A 20899-nucleotide genomic window follows, 5' to 3' on the forward strand; every position below is an offset into this window, starting at 1 on the left:
TGGGACCCCAGGGGGCTTGGGCACAACCCACCCAGAGCCCCAGAGACCAACCCAGCACATCCAGAGAGAAGGGCGCCCGCCGCACGCTCTTGCCTCAAGGACCCTCTGCTCGGTGGGCTTGCCCACTGTCTCAGCCACTCGGGAGATTCCCGCTGGGTCTGGCCTATGGCCCCAGGAGGTGGCAGCCTCAAGACCAGCCTCCCTCAGCTCATCGCAGACATGACACGCGTCTCTCATGGTGTCCAGAGCTCCAGGGTTGGGCCCCGTGGTCCTTGCCCCTTCTCCAGAGAAATGCTTGCTAGACGTGCTGGTCGAGCACATCACCTGGTGTTCTGTGCGCCTCTGATCCAACTGGAGCCACGGCCCCTGGAGGCAGCTGCATCGACTGGCCCCACCAGCACTGTCGTGCCCGTGGGCCTCCCACATGTGCCCCATCCCACCCAGGCGTCTCCAGCTCGCCCACGGCTCCCTGGGCCCTCTAATGGAGGGCGTCTGCTCAACTCCATGTCCTCGGGGATCCTGCCCCACATCGGGGGCCACGAGGGCGGCTCTCAGTGGGTGGAAGAAATTGCTGCTGGAGGAAGAGCCTGCACAGGGGTGTGGTGGCTCACTCCCCTCCCTTCAATATCCTCTGCGGAGTGCAAAGTGAGGCTTAGCAAACCCCTCCCTGAGCAGAGAGGGGCTGGGGCTGCCGGCACTGCCGCCTCCTTGTTTCTGGGACTGACTGGGCGGTGGTCACAGGGCGATGTGATCTGTGCACCACAGATCAGTGCTGTGAGACGGCAGCTCTGATCAAAGCCCAGAGGCGACTGAGCCATCACCACACAACTCGCGAGCAGCGGGGACAGCAAAACCCACCAGCATCCTCCTCGGACCCTCACCCTGCCCATCCCGGGGTCGGGCAGCTGTCACTGGTCATGGTGATGACCCCATGAGCACAGGCCGTACTTGATGGAAAATCACTCTTCAGTTTTTACAAAGACTTAGTGCTTATCCTTCAGAAATAATCCCCAGTCTTCTCTGTATGCTCCCAGTGTGGAGACCTGCACAAACAACCGTCTTTGGTGTAAATTTACTCCTTTATCCAAATCCCCTTCCTTGTCCGTTTAACAAACAGATATTTACTCACACTGATCTACAGTACTTTGGCCACCTCATGTGAAGAGTTGACTCATTGGAAAAGACTCTGATGCTGGGAGAGATTGCGGGCAGGAGGAGAAGGGGACGACAGAGGATGAGATGGCTGGATGGCATCACTGACTCGATGGATGTGAGTCTCAGTGAACTCCGGGAGTTGGTGATGGACAGGGAGGCCTGGCGTGCTGCGAATCATGGGGTCGCAAAGAGTCGGACATGACTGAGCGACTGATCTGATCTGATCTGATCTGATCTACAAAGACGGGAAACCCTAGGCTTAGGTATTACAGTCCATTGAGGAACTGGGCATGTTGGTAAAAGTGTCTGGGAAAGGGGTCAGTTTTAGTGGGAAAGGCTTTGTGAAAGGGTGGCCTCGTCCTTCACAGAGCATGACACCCAGAGATTCAGGCAAAGGCATCCGATGGGCGTTGAATGGCAGGGTTTGCAACACGACACGGAAGACATCGCTTACACACTTAAATCACAGGGGGAGCAGGGAGACAGCACGAGGCAAATATTTGACGAAGGAAAGAGGGCAGGAAGGGAGGAAGGGAAGAAGGAAGTAAGGAACAAAAGGAGGGAGGGCGGGGAAGAGCACTCAGATCCTTGTTTCTTGGTTCACATTAAGGCCTCCTGGTTGCCCTGCATGCGGCCCCCTCCACCTGCATCCCCTGCCCTTCGCTTAGCATGAATCCAGCTTTAGGGCCCAGAGGAGGCTCCCGACCACCCTGATCACTGGCTCGTGGCAGCCTTCATCTTGTCCTTCAGGGCCGCATCTTGACCCACACGGTCATTTGTTTAATGCTGGTCTCCCTGAGGGACTGGGGAAGAACCCAGAAGAGGTGACCATTTAGGATGAGAGGAAAACAGCACGCCCTTACGAAGATCTGGGGAAAGAAGTGGCCAGTGCAGACCTCCTCAGGTGAGAGAGATGCCTGAAGAGAGGCCAGAAGCTTGGTGGGGGTGAATAATAATTTCCTTGTCTGTTTTCAGTGAATAAGTCCATCCATCACATCCATGTACCCACAAACCCATTTATCCACCCGTCTAGCCATTCACGCACCCATTGGTTCACCATCAATCCATCAGTGAATTTACCAGTCAACTGATCAATCCTTCAGTCCATCTGTCCGTCCAGCCACAGGCCTCAGTCAGTGCATGAGTTGAAAGGGACTTGGGTTTGTGTCTCTGGATGCTGGCCAGCCCTGTTGTTGACCCCCATCATTCTGTGTGAAGGTGAGGAAGACTCCAGGACGTTTGGGCTGGAGCTGCCATGACGCCTTTCAGAAAGACTGTGTCCAGGGCCAGTTTCAAATAGAGGACCCAGGACCAGGGAACTGAAGTTCAGAGGGGGTTGGATCAAATTCAGCTAAAAAGAAATTTATTTCATAACACAAGCTGGAAGCAGCCAATCCACGGACACAGTGGCTGAGGCGGCGACTGGACACACTGGGCGTTCCTCAAGCAGCAGACACGCTCGCCGGTACACAGTGGGAGGGAGTGCGGCAGGGTCTCGCCTCCCTGTCCCCCTATACTCAGCCCGATTTGGTGCCTGCTCGGTCTTCTTCTAAGCCTTCCTGTGATGGCTCCTGGCTGTGGCCTTCACCACGCCTCACCCCACCCAGGGCTCTCCAGCCAAGCACATCACACACAGAGCCCGCTGGTCTCCCGCCACAGCCTGGGGCTGGGGGAGGGGCGGGGACAGCCCTTTCATGGACAGGTGAGCCGAGGCCGGGGGAGCCTCGGTTGCCGGTTCCAGGGTCACGCTTGAGCCCCAGGGCTCCTCCACCTCCTGTGCCCTGGACCACCCGGCCCTGGTTGGAAATGAGCAGTGGTGCCATGTCCTGAAACCTCGCCAGGGGCCTGTTAGCAGCTGCCCCCTTCTCTGGCCCCCCTCTGCCTCTGGGATGTCTGCCAGCTCATTCCCTAGCCCCAGCCCCACACCCAACTCTGCTCGCTCACACTCACTGCATCTCCCCACCCTTGCCTGTGACCCCGCACCCAGACCCTGTTCATGGTCTCCAAACTCCTTCCAGAACCTGAGGGCAGAGCCTTGGCTCCTCGACCTCACTGACCTGGGATGTGGGCCTCATGCCCCCAACACCCATGATGGGGGGATGGATGATGGGGGTCTGGGGATGAGGGGGACAGATGACGGGGGAAGGATGATGGGGGGGGTCGGATAATGGGGCCAGGGGGACGGAGGATGGGGCGGATGATTATGGGGATGGATGACTGGGGGGGATAGATGAATTGGGGTATGGATGATAGTGGTGGGGGGAGACAGAGGATGGCCGGGATGGATGATGGGGGGACAGATGATGGGGGGCACGGATGATGAGGGGGTCAGATAATGGGGCCAAGGGGAACAGAGGATGCGGCGGATGATTATGGGGATGGATGATAGGGGGGGGATGGATGATGGGGGGGACAGATGAAGCGGGGTATGGATGATAGGGGTGGGGGGAGACAGGATGGCCGGGACAGATGATGGTGGGGACAGATGATGGGGGGCATGGATGATGGGGTGACGGATGATGGGGGTGGCCAGGTGGCCAGAGGGGCTGCTAAGTGAGTGGTGGCCCACCATGCATCCACATCTGCAGCAGGAACGGCAGCACGGACAGGCCAGGAAAACAGGGCTGACCCAGCATCCACTAGGTCACGTCTGGTCAGGGTCACGAGCAGCCGGGTGCCTGGCAGATGTGACTTGGCTCGCTCGTTCACTCATCCATCTGTCCAGCAGACATGTGCCGGGAAACCCCGGGTGCGGAGCCCCGAGACGGTGCCAAGTCGGGGCGCTTCCGTGACTCCAGAGTCGGGTGGGGCTGGGGGTGCTGCGGGGCCCCATGTCAGCAGTCCCGCTCTGGGGCAGGACCTCAGGGCCAGGCTGTTTACATTCCCACAGTTATTTATGGGCGTGTGTATGAGAGAACAGAGCCTGGAGCTCCTGGGAGCCTCCCAGGAAGGAGGAGACGCACAGGCCCAGGTGACGCTGGCCTTCACGGGGACCGCACCCGTGCACGCTGCCCGCCAAGCCAGGTCTGTGACAGAGGCTCTTCCCCACCCGCCGGGGCAGGCACCTGCCCACCCTGTCCTCCAAAACTGCTCCTCTGTCCCCTCCACGGCCCAGCTGAAGAGGAAGAGGGATGCGTCCAGGAGACAACCTTGAGATCAAGGGCACAGGAAATTTCTGCTTTCATCTGAAAATCTGTCAGCTGCAGAGGAAGTCCAGAGCCAGGCGGATGCCTGGGCCGTGGCTCACGCACACATGGGCTCCCGCTGGTGTGAATGAGCCCAAGGCGAGGCTCCCGTCTGCGGTCTCGCCTCGTCCTCTGTGAGGAGCCGCCTCTCACAGCCCGGCCCCTGCGTCCACTGCTGAGCCCCAGCTCTGCAGGGGGCGGCGGGGGGAGAGGCTGGGACTGGGAACCAGTTGGTTTCCCAAGCGGTTCCCCAAGCTGACGCAGCCCTAGGCTCTGGACAGGCGGACGGTCCCACGCTCAGATGACAGAGGGGGTTTCCTCATCCTGGGGGAGGTGTTCCTGCTGAGGCAGAGCTGCACGAAGCCCCCGCCACACGAAACCCACAGCACGCACGTGCCTTGGAAGGCCCCACGTTCGGTCCATGTGTCCAAAGGGAACGTCGGCTGGTGGTGCATGTCTGGAATCTGCTGGCAGGACTGAGGGCCGGCACACGCTCGCCTGCAGGTGCCTGCATTTGGGGTCAAACTACCGGAGCACGACACAGTTCCACTGGTCACAAGATGCTCATATCTGCCGCAGGTTCCTCATTTGTAAAACAAGTGAGGTAACACTTGCCCCCAGGGCACAGGGGTGGGGTGTTTACACGTATCTGCCCTCTCTGTAGACAGCTGTCATCACAGAAGAATAGGGGCCTAGAGGTCAGGGGACCAGGCTGGGTCCTTGCAGGATGAGAAGTCCTGTAACCCTGGGGTCTCAGGCTCCTGGCTCCCGACAGGGGGTTTAATGGGTGGTCCCAGGGTCCCTTCTTGCTTGGATATTCCAGGACTGTTGCCAATGGAGCCCTTGTTTTAGATTCATCGTGATGTCCTCCAACACCTGTTGTAGTGCTCAAGGAACAGGTGCTCAATTAATGAGCGGACATGATGAGTACAAATGCTGATGGTGTGATGCAGAGAATAAGTATCACAGAGTTACAGGAAAGGACTGAGAAGTGCAGAAGGCTCCCTGGAGGAGGTGGCTGTTGAGTCCAGCCATAAAGAGCGAATTTTTTTTTGCGAGGGGAGTATAATTGCTTCACAAAGTTGTGTTAGTTTCTGCTGTACAACCATGTGAATCAGCTGTATGCATACATGTATCTCCTCCCTCCCACCCCAGCCCTCTAGGTCACCTCAGAGCACTGGGCCGGGCTCCCTGGGCTACACAGCAGCTTCCCACCAGCAGCCTGTGTCACACACGGCTGTGTGTATGTCATCGCCACTCTCCCAGTCCTTCCCACCTGCCCCTTCCCCGCTATGTCCACACGTGCATTTTCTACGTCTGTGTCTCTATTCATCCCTGGAACTAGGTTCACCTGTACCATTTTTCTAGGCTTCACATACATGTGTCAACATGTATAAAACATATATAAAACATAAAACCATGTTTATGTAAAAAACATGAACACATACGTGTTTTTTCCTTTCTGACTTATTTCACTCTGTTTGACAGATTTGGTCCATCCGTATCTTTACCTATGACCCAATTTAGTTCCTTTTTATGGCTGAGTAATATTGCTGTTTGAATGGGTGGAAGGAAGGAGTTGATGTTCCAGGCAAGAGAAATGCAGTGAACAAAGGTGCTCACGATGAATCAACAGCAAGTCCTGCCGCCAAGGAGCCTGAGCGACAGAGCAAAATGGACACGTATCTCCCCGGCACCTTCTCTCAGGAAGGTGCTGGAGGGTGAGCTCCAGGAAGACAAGGAGTAAACTTTACTTTACTCCCAGGAACACAAGGGAGTAAACCAAGAAAGTGAAAGTAAACCAAGAAAGGATCTCGGAAAAAAGGGATCCAATGCTGGAGGAGGGTGGAGACACCTGCAGGAGGAAGGGGATTCCCGGAACCTCCCTCAGGCCCCTGGCACGGAGAACATGCGTCCCCGACGGCAGCAGCAGAGGGCTCAGATGAGAGACGATGGGCAGATGACCGTGTGTGTGCGTGCGCGTGCAGTTCTGTTAGGAGACTCACACGCTGGGGAGAGAGTGTGGGGTTACACTGGGGGTCGGTCTGTGGAACAGCAAGCCAGCCAAAAAACCCCCAAGACACTTGCAACAAAACTGTGCAATAAGGAAGGCTATCATGACATACAACAAACTCAATTGGGTACCGTGGCCCGGGACCCCTGTGAGGGCAGTGCTGACTCTGGCAGGGTTCGCCGTGGGCCAGGAGGCCTAGCGTGGACAGGGCACCACTGTGCCTGAAACGGGCCATCCAGAGCAGCAGCGCCCGAGTGTCCGGGGAGACGGGGGGCCCGAGTCAGCTCCACGGACGGAACCTGATCACACAGGACAGCAGGGCCGCGGGGAGGCGCCCTGGGAGGGACGTGGTTTTCCTGCACAAGACTCAGGCCTGTTTCATGGTCTAGGTATGTGCATTATAATAGTGATAACAGGATGAACTGAAGGAAAAGTGAGAGACGGTCCTGCCACCACTTGGTTGACAAGAGCCAGCCAGCGTGGGGGCTGTGGGTACTTCTACACGTCGCTGCCCAGCGTTTGCACGTGTCCACTCGACGGCATCAGATAAACCCTCACAGGAAACGGGGGGGCAGGGGCCCAGTCCACACGGCCTTATGAGGCCTGGGCTGCGGCCTGTGAGCCATGGTCGGTGTGAAGGCATGCTTCGTTCCCTCCCAGCTCAGCAGCTCACCCATGTCCTGGGTGCCTTCGTCCCAGCCCAGCTGAGCAACGGCCTCTCACTGGCACTAAGTCCACCCCCCGACACCCCACAGCTTCTGAAGACACAGTCCTGGCAGGGGCCCAGGCCAGGTGAGTGTGGGAGGGGCAGCTGTCATCCACAGCCCAGATCAGCCCCTGCGTGCCCAGCATCCAGAGGATGGCATGTGGGCACCTGCTCTGTGGACAGACAGGTGTGACAGGCAGAGGATGGTATGTGGGCACCTGCTCTGTGGACAGACAGGTGTGATGGGTAGGGGATGGGGAAGCGGGACGTGCCGAGTGAGCTCATGGCAAGCAGGCAGATGTGGAAAGCCCCGACCGCCACCTGCGGACCGAGTTCTCCACAATGCACCAGCCGGGACCCTGAGGAGCAGGTTGGTTCTGTCAGGTATGTGTGTGTGGGGCGCTGAATCCTGAGTCCACCTGTGAAGGGCTCTATGGGGAAGGATGGGTGCTTAGGGAGTAGCTGGAGGGGCCTGTGATGTGGACAAGTCCCCACTCCCCAGGATCCTGGCCTCCCAGGAAAAGAATTCCATCCGGCTGACTGACCTGGACCACCAGGCATTAGATGTAGACGGTCGGAAATAAGACAAAATTAGACGATGAAATGCTGGCGTTCCACATCACAGGTTCCCCGAGGGTGATGCTGGGACACAGGGCCTTCCTGCGAGGCAGCAGGAAGCTCTGTGTCTGCCAGATTAGGAGTCTGGGCTGTGGATACCTGCAGCTATGGCCCTTTCTGTGGCTGCAGCCCTGCCACTCAGAACCTCTGGTGGGTAAAGCAGACCCTGCCCAGATGCAGGAGTGGGCACTTGGCCTGAACTCAGCCAGGCAGCCCTTCCACCCTGACCACCGGGTTGGTGCAACCAGGTGCCTGGCCCTCCCCTGGCCCTCGTGATGTGTGGCCCAAGCACAGTGCCGTGGCAGGCGAAGAAGAGCCAGAGCCCAAAGGCGTTACTTGGCCTCAGAGTCCAGCAGTACCTGCACCTGGGTGGGTCAGTCATCTGGGTCAACAAGCTCCCTTACTGCCCAAGCTGCCTCAGGTGGGCTGTCACCTGTCACCAAAGTTGACCTGGCTGAGCTCCTTGGCCTTGATGCCAGGAGGTCAGGATCTGGCCCAGTTCTGCCTCACATGGCCTCTGGACTATCCCGTGGGTGTAACCAGCGGCCCTCCTAATGCTTAGAGTCTGTGGATGAGATTGTTCTCTGGGTTTGCTCAAAACAACCTCTTCGAATGTGGAAAAGGACAACAAAATAAAATTTAAAAGTTCAGGAAAAGAACCATTTCTACAAGTGTGGTCTCTGGCCCCCGGTGGCAGCCACAGTGACTCCAGGGTCACAGAATTCAGCTCCCTGGGCCCCAGGGCCAGGAGAGGGTGACTTCTCCAGCCAGAGGTGGCTGTAACGCTGCCCATTAGACTGGGCCCCCACAATAAGCCCAGTCTTGCTGTGGGATCTTAGTCAGCACAGGTAACCCTTGACCTTCCCTTGGCGCTGCCAGGGCTGCTGACAGCCCTGTGGTTGCAGACGGTCCTTAGAGGGACGATGAGGACCCGGTCGGTCATCAAGAAATGCAAACTCCTCCACGAGGGGATGGGGTTGGGGGGGCGGGCCTGCCCGGAGCACCATCCGAGGTGAAAGGATGGTGCCTCTCGGGGCTGTGAGTCCACATGCCTGGACCACAGGCTGGAGTCAGCACCCCCACCCAAGGCCCCGGGAGCCCCCGCCTATCAGCGCACCTGAGACTGTGGCTCTGGACAGGTGGCAGAAAAGGCACCTGGGGAAGCCACAGAGACCCCACATACCCCAGCGGGCCACACAATGGCCCACACACCAGGCCCCATGGCCCTGCCCAGAGTCTTTCTCCTGCTTTCCCAGGCTTGGGCAAGCTGAAAGCGTGGCAGGGAGTGCCCATGGACTTGCCAGCTGAGGTCGCAGCCTGTGCCATCTGTGTCCTTGCTGATGTGTCACGTCCCACCCCTCCAGCGGCCCGTGGATCCGTCTTACTTCTTGATGCACTTCAGAGGAAAATGGCAGACATCCTGATGTACCATCCCTGAACACTTCAGCCAGCACTGCCCTAACTAGACTTCAGCGTTAGCTTGTGTTTTTCTAGGGAAAATTTTCTGTGCAAAACACACACTGTAAGGGTACCTGTCGAGGAGCTTGATGAAGGCAACCCCCCCGAGCGACCCCACCCTGTCAAGACAGAGGCTGTGTCCCTCACCCGAGGGTCCCTCGTGCCCCTCCCCCTCCCCCCGGCTGCTCACCCAGAGTACGCCTTGGTGAACATCAGAGCTGAAATGACCCGTGCGTGCTGCCGGGCCCTGAATCACCAGGAACGGGAAAGCGGGCTGGCAGATTTCGTGACATAACCAGTTGGCCGCATTCCTGAAAGACTTGCACAGGCCCTCCCCTTCCCTCTGAGTTATGAGCCACGATGCTGCAGTCCTGGCAGTTCAGGGAGCAGCTCTGTTTGAGGCTTGCAGGGAGGACCCCCCGACCCCACAGATCTGATCAGAAACAAGCCGGGAAGCCACTTTCCAAGGGCAGGTGTATAGACAGTGAGCAGCGGCATCCATCCCCCCGGGAGCGCAAGGTGGGCTCGCCCGGCACAGGGACGACCGCCGTGGGCAGGGCCACCTCAGACACCTGGCGTTAGGCCCTTGCTCACTGTCTGCACGGCCCGCGGGCGGTCATGGAGGCTCCCCCGCCAGGCCCAGGGATGGCCCTGGGGCTTCTCAGCACAGCCCCTGGTGAGCACCAATGCCCAGCCTGGCTCCGGGCATCACCACGGCTTTTCCTTCTGGGGCTTGGGGTGAAGGGCAGAGCCAGAGGCAGTGCTCACCCAGGGCTCACCAGCGCTGCCACCCCTCCCTCTCCGTGGACAGAGCCAGCACTGCCCTCTGAGCCCCTCCCAGCAAACACCTCAGACGAGACAAGCGTCCTGTCCCCGGTCCACTGTGAGAGCCACCAAAACGCCTGGATCACGTCTCTTCATCCACAACCATCCCAAACCGAGCGCCGACATCAGCTCAGCACTAACCTGGAACCACGATCTGTGCCACACTGACTGGAGCTCAGACACTGGCTCAGCTCTAACCACCTGCTGATGAGGACGCACACTTGACCCAAGTACGGACACCGACTCAACGCTAAGTGCCCGCCTGTGGACACAGACAACCACCTGCTGACGCACACACAGACCTGACCTGAGTACAGACACTGGCTCAACACCAAGCACCTGCCACGTGGACACAGAACTGACTTACCTATGGACACCAGCTCAGCGTTAACCACGCACAACATAACCAGCAACGATAAAGAACAAGTGAAACAAGACAGGAAGTGGCGGCAAATCAAACTCCAGACAGAAAAGGAAGCCGTCCCCTACCTTGTGATCCCTGGACACAGGCCGTTATCTCCGCTCGAGGGCTGTGCGGTCCACCCGCCTCTCCGGCTCCACACGGCTCTTCTCTCTGGGCCGCCAGCCGACCCTGTGAATAACACACGAGGGTTTAGATGGGACACTCAGGAAGCGGCCCCAGGACTTCCTGGTGGCTCAGTGGTAAAGAATCTACCTGCCAACACAGGAGACACGGGTTCAATTCCTGATCCAGGAAGATGCCACATGCCTCGAGGCAACGATGTCTGTGTGCCACAACCACTGGGCCTGTGCTCTGGAGCCCGTTGCAACTGGAGAGTGGCTCCCCTGACTGCAACTGGAGAAAAAGCCTGCTTCCCGCAACAAAGACTGAGCACAACCGAAAAAAAAAAAAGCAGCAGCAGCCCTGGGACAGCGCGGGGCTCAGGAACCTCCACACCCAGACCCCTGGGCATGGGGGTGGGGTGGGTGATGGGCCCCGCCGGCCGGCCCTCCCACGCCATCCTCAGGGGTCTCCCTCAGGTGCCTGTCCCGGGACCCACCAACCCCCTCTCCCCCACCTACGTTTGTTGTGCACACTTCCCCATAGTCACACCCCCACGAGCGTGGGCATAGACGGTCATCGGCGGGCTCGAGGTTTCTACGGCAAGGTTTCCATCACACCATCCTTATTTCTCTACCCTGTACCCCCTGGAGATGGCTAAGTCAGCAGCAGATTCTAGCATGTTCTTGTGGGTCACTGCAGTGTCCCTGGGAAGGGGTGTCACTCGGGGGACAGTGACGTCACTGCCCCTCCCCCACGGGCGCCCCCTCACTACTCTGTGTGGGGCCAGCTGAGGCCCCACGATGCTCTGTGACGGCGGTGGGGAGGGCTCCTGGGACTGGACCCTCCTCTGTGGCCTCTGCTGCCGCTTCCTCCAGCCCCTCTGGCCCTGTGTCTTCCTGTGACCTTCCAGCCAGCAGCTCATGGTCTGGGCCCCTCTGCCTCATTGTCTCCCCCCACCTGGCCTCTCGATTACTCCTCTGACTCATCTAACGCACTAGTCCTTGGTTCCCATCCACAGTCCCTGCAGGTTAGGAGGAAGGAAGGAATCATGGCCTGTAACAAACGCCTCTTTAAAAACTGCACTGGATTCACAGGCAAGAGACGGGTTCCATCCCAGCCCCTGCACTGGCTTCCGAGGACGCCCGGTCCTGCGCCCTGTCTTTCAGTGCCTCTTTTAGGACATGAAGGTAAAGACTCGTGCCTCCCTCAGGACTGTTGTGGAGACGGAGACAAGTCGTGAGGATGTGAGAGGTTCCAGGCCTGAGAGGCTCTGGAGGTGACAGCCGCCTGCCCAGCAGCTGCCAGCCTCACCGGGAGCCCACGCAGGACTCACATGCCCGTGGGTGTCCGGGGCCCAGTCTGATTCTCCACGCTTCACCTGCAGCCAGTGTCCAAATGAGCGCTCATGAATCTGGAGCGCCCCCCGAAAACCTGCCTTCCTGCGCTCCGGTGAGGTTTCACATTTGAGAAGCAGACAGGGGCCTCCTAGCACAGCCATGCTTGCGGAGCCACGGGTTCATCCTTTCCAGGTGTGTGCCGGCTCCCACCACTCTCCTCTGATTTATCTAGGATCGTTTGGACTGTCAGCGAAACATAAAAAATAACTGCCTGCAGAGGCCAAATACACTGCAGGCTCCTATCTCACTTGTGGTCTAATTAATAGTTTCCAGGTCGCCATGGCCCGTGGGAACATCTGGGCCTCGTCTCTCCAGTCCACAGATGTAGAGGCCGGGCAGAGGCTGGGCTTCAGGGACCCCTTCTCACGCTCATTCTTCAAGGCTGTTTGTTCCTTTTTAATCTTTAAACTGGAGAACAGTGGTGTGCATGTGCATGGACATGTTTGTAAAATAGCCCGGCTCTTTGCTGGAGGGCTGATGGCACCCCTTAAAATCTGTGGACCATGTGGGACCACGAGGGCCTTCTCGAGACCCTTGGAGACAATGGACGACTAAAGACAGTATTCTGAGGCTTCCAGGAACCGCAGTCCTTTATTCTAAGGCAGCCCTTCTTTCGATTAAATCTTTCGCAAGTATGGCAGACACACAGAGGCATCCAGCTCCCCACACTGCCACACCCTGGACACGCCTGTGGACCAGAACCCTGACAGGAAGCACAGCGTGGCCCCGCTGCCCTGGGGACCAGTCCAGCCATGGGCACGGCAGGTTGTCAGTAGGGTCGCTGTGCTGGTGGAGTCAGTGTGTAGCTCCACTCATTCAGCACTGTGAGATGCATCATCCTTTCATTTATAATTGTGGTGAAATACACATGGGGTAAGACTGACCGTCCTGGTCACCGGTCAGTGGCACCAAGTACATGCACAGTGCTGTGCCTCCATCACCCTCATCTGTCCCCAGAGCCCCTTTCATCTTGAAAACCCCAAACTGTCCCCACTAGGTATACCCCCATCTCCCCACCTCGGCTTTCTGTCTCCATGGATCTGACTGCTCCAGGGATCTCATATCAGTGGAACCATACAGAATTTATTCTTTGGTGTCTGCTTTATTTCACTTAGCACAGTATCCTCAAGGCTCATCCATGTGGAAGCATGCGTTAGAATTTCCTTCTTTCTGGGGGCGGACGCTCCACTGCACAGATGGACCACATTTCGTTTATCCATCATCTGTCAGTGGGTATTTGTGTTGCTATGCCTCTTGGCTGTTGTGGACAGTGCTGTTGTGAACACAGGTGTACAAATATCTCTGAGACCTGCTTTCAATTCTCTGGGGCATCAGTTCAGTTCAGTTCAGTCGCTCAGTCGTGTTCAACTCTTTTGGACCCCATGAATCGCAGCACGCCAGGCTTCGCTGTCCATCACCAACTCCTGGAGCCCACCTAAACCCATGTCCATCGAGTCGGTGATGCCATCCAGCCATCTCATCTGTCGTACGCATGCAGTAAATAGAACTGCTAGATCATATGGTATTTAATTATGCTTTTAATTTTTTGAGGAACTGCCATGCTGTTTTCCACAGTGGCTGCACCACTTTGCATTCCCACCAGCAGAGCACCAGGCTTCCAGTTTCTCCACATCCTCACCAACACTATTTTCTGTTTGTTTGTTTGTTTGTTTTTTAATAGGACCCCCTGGTAGCTCAGCTGGTAAAGAATTTGCCTTCAATGTAGGAGAACCCCCTGGTCCCATTCCTGGGCTGGGAAGACCTGCTGGAGAAGGGATGGGTTACCCACTTCAGTATTCTGGCCTGGAGAATTCCATGGACTGTATAGTGTATGGTGTCGCAAACAGATGGACATGACTGAGCAACTTTCACTTTCATCCTGATGGGTATGAAGTGGTATCTTGTGATTCTGATTTGCATTTTCCTAATGATTAGTGATGCGAAGAGTTGACTCACTGGAAAAACCCCTGATGCTGGGGAAGATTGAAGGCAGGAGGAGAAGGGGGTGACAGAAGATGAGATGGTTGGATGGCATCACCGACTCAATGGACATGAGTTTGAGCAAACTCTGGAAGATGGGGAAGACAGGGAAGCCTGGCGTGCTGCAGTCCATGAGATTGCAAAGAATCGGACACAACTGAACAGCAACAATGATCAGTGACGTTGAGCATCTTTTCACGTGAAAGATCTTTCCACATTTTTTGTGTAAATTCTGTCTGCATAGATGTGGCTTCCAGCACAGGTTACAATCAACAGGGCTCTGAGAATGTAACTGGGGAACAGTCTTTGTGAGCACATGTAAGCATCATCCACCTTCAACTCCCAGGAGAGGAGTGGGTGGAGAGAGAGGGACTTTTCAAAACTCTTGCCCCTTTTTCTGTTGAGTTCTCTTTTCCTTGTTGGTTGGTAGGAGTTTTGTGGAAATACATTCTGCATAAAAGTCCTTTATTGACTGTGTCCTAACAAATGCTGTAAAAAAAAAAAAAGCTGTGACTCTTCCTCCAAAGGTCGTTCCTTCCGCTGCATGCATCATGCCGACCTATCCATCCCTCTGTCTGTCCATTCATCCCTCCATCCACGATCAAGATCCCTGCTTTGTTTAGATCCTGAAACCACCCCCCTCACTCCTCCTGAGACCCAGCAGACTGCTGCCCCAGGGGCCCTCCTTCCACGGGCTGCATAAGCCCCCCTCCCAGGGCACCGAGGCATCTGCGGGCTGGTCCAGGTGGCCGTCCACCCCTGCTGTGACCGCGTCCCTTCCCGGGTGCTGGGAGCGCCCAGGCCCTGCACCTCTGGCTGTGCCGGTCCTGCTGGATCTGCTTCCCTGTGAACTCACCGTCCACAACCTGTGTAGCCATCAGAGCCCCTTGCCCATCCCACCCTGGTGACGAGGACCCAGGCCCGTCCCAAGGTTCTCGTATGCACTATTTGTTGCAGAGTCTGTTATTAATGAAGACAGATGACAGTGGCCGAGCTTGGCTGGAAGCCAGCCCTGGACTAGAGCCGTCCACGACTCCTCCCAGCAACCCTGTGAAACAGGTTCCCGTGTCACCCCACCCTACAGGTGAGGACCCTGAGGCCCAGATGGGTAGAGCAGCTCTCCCCAAACAACACACTGAGCAGACTCCACTATTCCAGAGCAGCTGGCGGCCCGGCACGGGGAGCGGGGGCACACCTGAATGGTCTCCACATTACTGAGCTGAAAACCAGGATAAATGAATGAACTAAGCGATGAAGCCTGCAGCAAACAGCACAACCTCAGAGCCAGAGGACAAAGTGTTAGCACTAAACGGGGGCCTTCCCATCAGCAGGGCCACCAGGGACCAGACTGTTCTTCCTGTAAATGAACAAGAAGAAGGTAAAAGCCAAGAGGAAGATAATGAGCAGAGAAAAAGAGCCTGGGAATTTTCCCCTAAAGCAAGCATGATTGCTTTGGACACTGGGATCTGGGCGCAGTTGGAAAGACATTGGGTTGTGATAAGTGTTTTATTTTGCTTGCTGCCGGCACAGGGGATAAAGGCTGTCTGGAGCCTGGAGCGTGAGGCCGTGGAGAAGCTGAGGTGATAAACAGGCCGGGTGAAAGCTGCCGCACGCCCGGCCCGTGCCCCAGGCTGTTCCCACTTCTGCTGACGTTCACGGTCGGGCTCTGGCAGAGGTTGTCCTGGCGGCTATCACCGAGCCATCGGCGCACGTTTCCGGGGGCCCTGCCTGCTCAGTGCTGCGGGCGGATCCTGAGCGTCGAGCACAAGCCGACTCCCTGGCTGTCTGTCCTGATGAAGGATGCATCCATCCTCAGGAAGGTGGCGGGGTTGGGAGGCTGGGGGCTGGGGTGCAAGCCCCCTTCGGCCAGGAGGTCAGTACTGTGGGCCCTGCAGAGGCTGTTGAGTGTAAGCTGCTGTCGGGGGTGGGGTGGGGAGGGGACACCCCTGAGCACCCTCTCCTGCTGCTGGTCAGATCCCCACCAGCACCCAGTCACCTGGGATCTAGGATTTGAGAGAAACGCCCCCACTGGGCTTGGAGTCTGCTCCCTTGAGAGCTCTGGAGGATGGCAGGGGGTTCCTTCCATGGGCTTCCCCCTCAGCCAGCGGGAGCAAGAGTGGGATGCGCTGAGCAGGTGCCTGCCCCCGCTTCCCCTTTGGATGGTCAGAGGGGAACTGCCCACTGACCTGCCACACCCACACCCACTGGGTCACCACCTGGCTCTGGAGTCCCAGCCGGAGACTCACCAGCTGTACTGTGGCACCTCCTCCATGGCTTCCCGCGGCTACCCCTCCCCACCCTGATTCACATGCCCCGGGCCAGACAGGTGCCTGGAAATGCCCGTCAGCTCAGTTCAGCTCAGCATTTTGAAGCACACGCCTGAGGCAGCCAGAGGCCACTGACCCAGAGCCCAAGGTCCCCGGTGGCCAAGGGAGGAATAGCCAGGGGAAGACACAGGCGTGTGGCCGGTGGTGGGGGGCAGGCGGAGCCCGGCTGGCAGCCCTTTCCCAGTGATACCTGGGGCAAGCCAGTACCCACTGTGGGTTCACCATGACACGCACCTCCTCAGGTGTAGACTGGGCAGAGAAACACATCAGGTGAAGGAGGGAGGACCAAGGAGAAGCAGGATTTGAAGAACAGAGAGGCCAGCTCGGCGAGATGAGGCCCTGGGGAAGCCTGGCCCTGAGGGCTCTGCCCGCCGAGGGTCTGATGGCCAGGGAAGCAAGGACCCACGCTTCACCTTGGGAACCAGAACGCCGGACGCACCTCTGCAGCCCCAACACGGGCTCAGGGAGGGAAGCAGCGGCTAGTGAGCACTTGCTGTTTACCCAGCGCAGGGTGTCAGCTCGGTAACCTCCACGGCACCCCACAAGCAGTGTTGCTCTTGCCCCCGGGGCTTGGAGTAAATGACTCGCTGAGGTCACCACAGCAGCCTGGATGCCAGGGACCACCTAGAATGTTCCATCTCGGCCTCCGGACCTGTCAGGAGGGAGGCTCAGGCAATGCCACAGGGAGGCGCCCACAAGCGTCACCCAAAATGATGGAGGGCAGCCCTGCGGACCCTCAGGGGGAGCAGGGCACATGCCAGAAGGACAGGACGAGTCCGATGGGTCGGACAGCAGAGCTTAGCCGTGGATGCAGGCGCTACACAGGTGACTGCAGTCCTTCCCAGAAGCAGATAAACAAATGCTGGGGGACGGTGCGATGCCAGAGGATGAACGTAGAGGAGATGACAGGAGTGCACCCGAAGCAGGAGGGACAGAGCAGCGAGGAGGGGACACGTGTGTGATAAGGCGCATGCAGCCGGGGGGCGAAGGAAATCAGGAGATGGGCAGGGGGTGTATAGCGAATGGTTTTCTCGTGGCCTGTGTATCTGCAAAATTTCACAGTAAGATGTGGAGAAAAGACAAAAATAGGGAGAGGGTTGGGAAGGAAAAGAAATAAAAGAAAGCACCAAAATTTGAACCTGGGGGAGGTAGAGCAGACTGGCTCCTCTGTCCCCACAGCTCAGTCCCCAGCACAGACGCCCCACGGGCTTCAGTGGATGGGGCAGACGGCTCAGACTCAGAGGCCGGGTCCCAGGAGGGCTTGGAGCCTGGGATTGATAGAACTCTCAAACACTCGTGCCTGGGGATACTTGCCAAATCTCACCAGGTCAAGAGGACCCCCCAGGGCCTGGGAGAGTCACCATGACCTCTTCCCTGGGGGAGCACAGCAAACATGCCACGGCTGCAAAGACCAGTCAACAAAGAGTCAAGAAGAAATAAGGCGAGAAAGCACCATCAAGGCCCAGCCAGAAGAACACCCACAGAGCCAAGCGGGGGCCTTTCCTTGAGTCTAGGCAGAGCCCCTGAGGTCGGGCCCCATACAAGACACAGGAGATTCAGTTGAGGCCAAACCCATCCCCAGAGCAACGTTATGCTTCCCTCCAAAGGCCCCCAAAGACCCCACTCCCTAGGAGCCCCCACGACCCCAAGACCACGAAGACCTTGTGAGGCCTCCCCCACCGTGGGTTCCAGTCCCCCCATGTCCCTCCCCGCAAAGGCGGAGCTGCCGTTGCCTCCCTTCCTGCCTGGGGTGAACCCGCCCCACCCCGGACTGCCAGCTGCTCACCCTCACTTCCTCTCCTCTTTGCTCCCCCTAGCCGAGTGGCCAGAAGCCCAGTGGTCAATTTGGTTAAAAAAACATTAGCAAGACAATTAGTTGACACCACCACTTGCTGCCCTTTCTCAATTAGCCCGGAGGGTCTGAGGGCCCCTGAAGCTGGTTTGGCCGCCCCACAGCATGATGCGGCCCAGGGACTAGTCCCTGCTGACTAACTGGGGCTGGGTCAAGGAGGGACCTGTGACTCTGTGGGCCCTGGAGCAGAAGGCAGGAGAGCACGCCCTCCACGGGGTGTGGTGTGGCATCCTCTGTGAGCCTGGGCCCCTTGAGCATCCGACCACCGCCAGTCCTCCTGGTGCAGATGCCCAGCATGGGGTGCCTGGAGGGGGAGCTTGGCTGTGGGAGCCAGGCCCTCTAGCCACACAGCTCTTGCCATACGGTGGTCCGTGTGCCGGACACTCCTCTGAGCGGCCGCACTGACCTCTGACACCACCCAGCAGTCATGATGGTCAGTTCCACACAGGCTGGGGTTGGGGAGCCTTGGCCGCTATCTTATGGGCCTCTAAGGGGCTGAGGCCTCGGTGCAGGAAAGACCACCTGGACAGGGCTCAAGCTAAGAGGCCTGGCGAGCGGTCTGCGGGAGGGACACTGCCCAGGCAGTCGGGCTCCACAGCAAATCCCCCGTGTCAGCGGAGCACATGGGACTCTGTCTGAAGCCCAGAACACACCCCTGCCCCTGGGAGCCTGTGTGCAGGGCAGCACAAGGAGGAGCCCGCAGTCAGCACTCACCAGCCCTGAGAACCAGCACCACTCCTTTGGTGGGCTCCTAGGGGTGGGCACGCCTGTCCGTCTGCAGCCCCTGCTGGGCGGGGGACCAGTTAGGGGAGCAAAGATGAATTCCAGACCCACTCCTGCAGGGTGGTGTCTAAGCTGCCCACTTGTCTCCCCGAGCTGGTCTTAGTGACTCTCAGCAGATATGTCCTGACACCCAAGCTCCTTAGGGGACCGGCTTCCTGCACTTCCTGCCCTCTGCCCCGCCCTGCTCCCGCCCAGCTCCTCCCCAACAGCCCACCACCTCCCTCCGCTCAGGCAACTCCTGGTGAGCAGGACTCAGGCTAAGGGCCACCCTTGGAGAAGACACTTGATGGTCACTGCTGACCCTACACAGGACCGTGCTCATCACCACAACTGTTCAGCTGAGTCCCGCAAGAGAAGCTGTATGGTCAGTGAGTCCCAGCCCAGCCTCTCCTCGTGGGCCCCTCCTGGGAGGGTCCTGCTCCATGCAGAGGCTCCCAACTCTCTGCAAACCTGGGGAACACGGGGCACGCAGCCCCTGACTCCGGGGTCTAACATGTTCCGGAAGAGACTCTCAACCCACATGGTCCCGATTCTTTTCTCCATTTGGAAGACTGGATTTCACAGGGTTATTCGCTCCACTGTCTCTGACGGCATGGATCTGTGACCAGGGGACCCAGCCCATCTTGGGCTCAGAGTCCTTCATTTGCCAGAAGCTCTGTTTTATTGCCCTTTGAATAATTTCCCAAGATAAACCCTTGAGAGTTTCCTTGTAAGCACTTAGGCCTTTGTTTATAAGGATCTTAGATCTCCTAAGAGTGTTTAGAACTCACTGAAGCATCCTCTTCCTGCCCACCACCACCTCTCAGGGAGCTCAGTGGACTGGAAGCTGTCCTCGGTCTCTGGGATCCAGGGTCCCAGGAGAGAAGCACCCAGTCTGGAGCCTTTGCCTGGGTGGGGGTGGGGTGGCCCGGGTGGGAGTGGGATGGGGGTGGGGATGGGGAATGGGAGGCCCCCCTCTGCTCCATAGGCTCAGGCTGCTTTCCCAGAACAGAGGTCCCTGGGGAGGGCCCACTCCTCCTCCTGTAAGAGTAAGCTTGCAACCACTCCTGGCCTTCATGCCCCCATGAGAGCCAGCCGCCTACCAGCCACCTGCCAGCCACCCTCCCCAGCCTCCTGAAAAGAAGGGCCAGCTCGCAGGGCCCCGCCCTCTACCTCCTCTGGGCTGCCCGCCCCCTCTCGTGATGTGTTGAATGCTCCTGCCAGAAGCCTCTGGAGCCTGCCCAGCTCTTTTGTTATTTCAGGTTGCTGTGTTTCCAGCACAGATTCCCGTAGATTACCACCGGCATGGAGCAGCCTCTTCCATCGGAGCCCTGTGAGCCTGATTCCGACCTCTTAGTACCCGACCCCCAAGCACAGAGCAGTGCGGTTGGGGGGCAGAACCCAGCGAGAGGGTGGGTGGCAGTACATGGCCATGAGGGGCGTGTGTCCTCGGCCACCAGCCTGGTGGCTCTGGGAGCCGTTCCCTGAGATTCTGAGAGCAGGCAGCCGCAAGTCCTTGTGCACCGGCGGCCTCAGGGGCACCCACAGAAGGCTCCTCTGGTGGCTGGGGAGCCCCAGGATCCCATGGGCTCTGGCCCCTCATCCTCCAGGCCTCCCGCCTCCGCCCATGGGAACGGCAGCAACCTGCTGGCAGCCCCCTCAAACAGGCTGCTCCCTGGCGGGCATACTGCACATGGGGCGGGGTCCTCAGCAGGTGGGATGCATGAGGGCTGGGGTCGCCACCGTGGACACAGACGTGCTGGTCCATTTATCCTCTGTGCTTCCAAGCCCCTCCAAGCCGGTTTTGGGGCCAGCACTGTGTGAGGCACAGGGCCTCCATCCTGGATGGGGGCTCATAACTTCAAAAGGTCAAGGTGGGCTTTTCCCCGAAGGAAATGAGCCTGGCTGACCCTTCTGGACCCCCTAGAGTGTGGCCCCCTGCACTGCACCCCCTTACTGTTGGCCCCAGGAGGCCATGAGATGCATGAGGATTCTGGTCCCCATGTCAGAGTCACAGTGTCCTCCAACTTCTCCAGACCCCTCCCAGGTTACACTGGAGAAGCCCCTGCAGGAAGGAGGCCCTCCATATGCTGG

At 58.2% G+C, this 20899-nt stretch overlaps 1 protein-coding gene across 1 annotated transcript in view; it reads right to left on the reverse strand.

The window, feature by feature from the left end:
- Positions 1-20899, reverse strand: part of ZNF469 (zinc finger protein 469) — a 250095-nt gene that overhangs the window by 113959 nt on the left and 115237 nt on the right. Inside the window, exon 3 of the mRNA XM_070388572.1 lies at positions 10451-10553. The gene's annotated coding sequence lies outside the window, so the exon portion shown is untranslated. The remainder of the gene's footprint in view (positions 1-10450; positions 10554-20899) is intronic.

Source organism: Bos mutus, chromosome 18, assembly GCF_027580195.1.
Source record: "Bos mutus isolate GX-2022 chromosome 18, NWIPB_WYAK_1.1, whole genome shotgun sequence".
In the NCBI taxonomy this organism is placed as follows: domain Eukaryota; kingdom Metazoa; phylum Chordata; class Mammalia; order Artiodactyla; family Bovidae; genus Bos; species Bos mutus.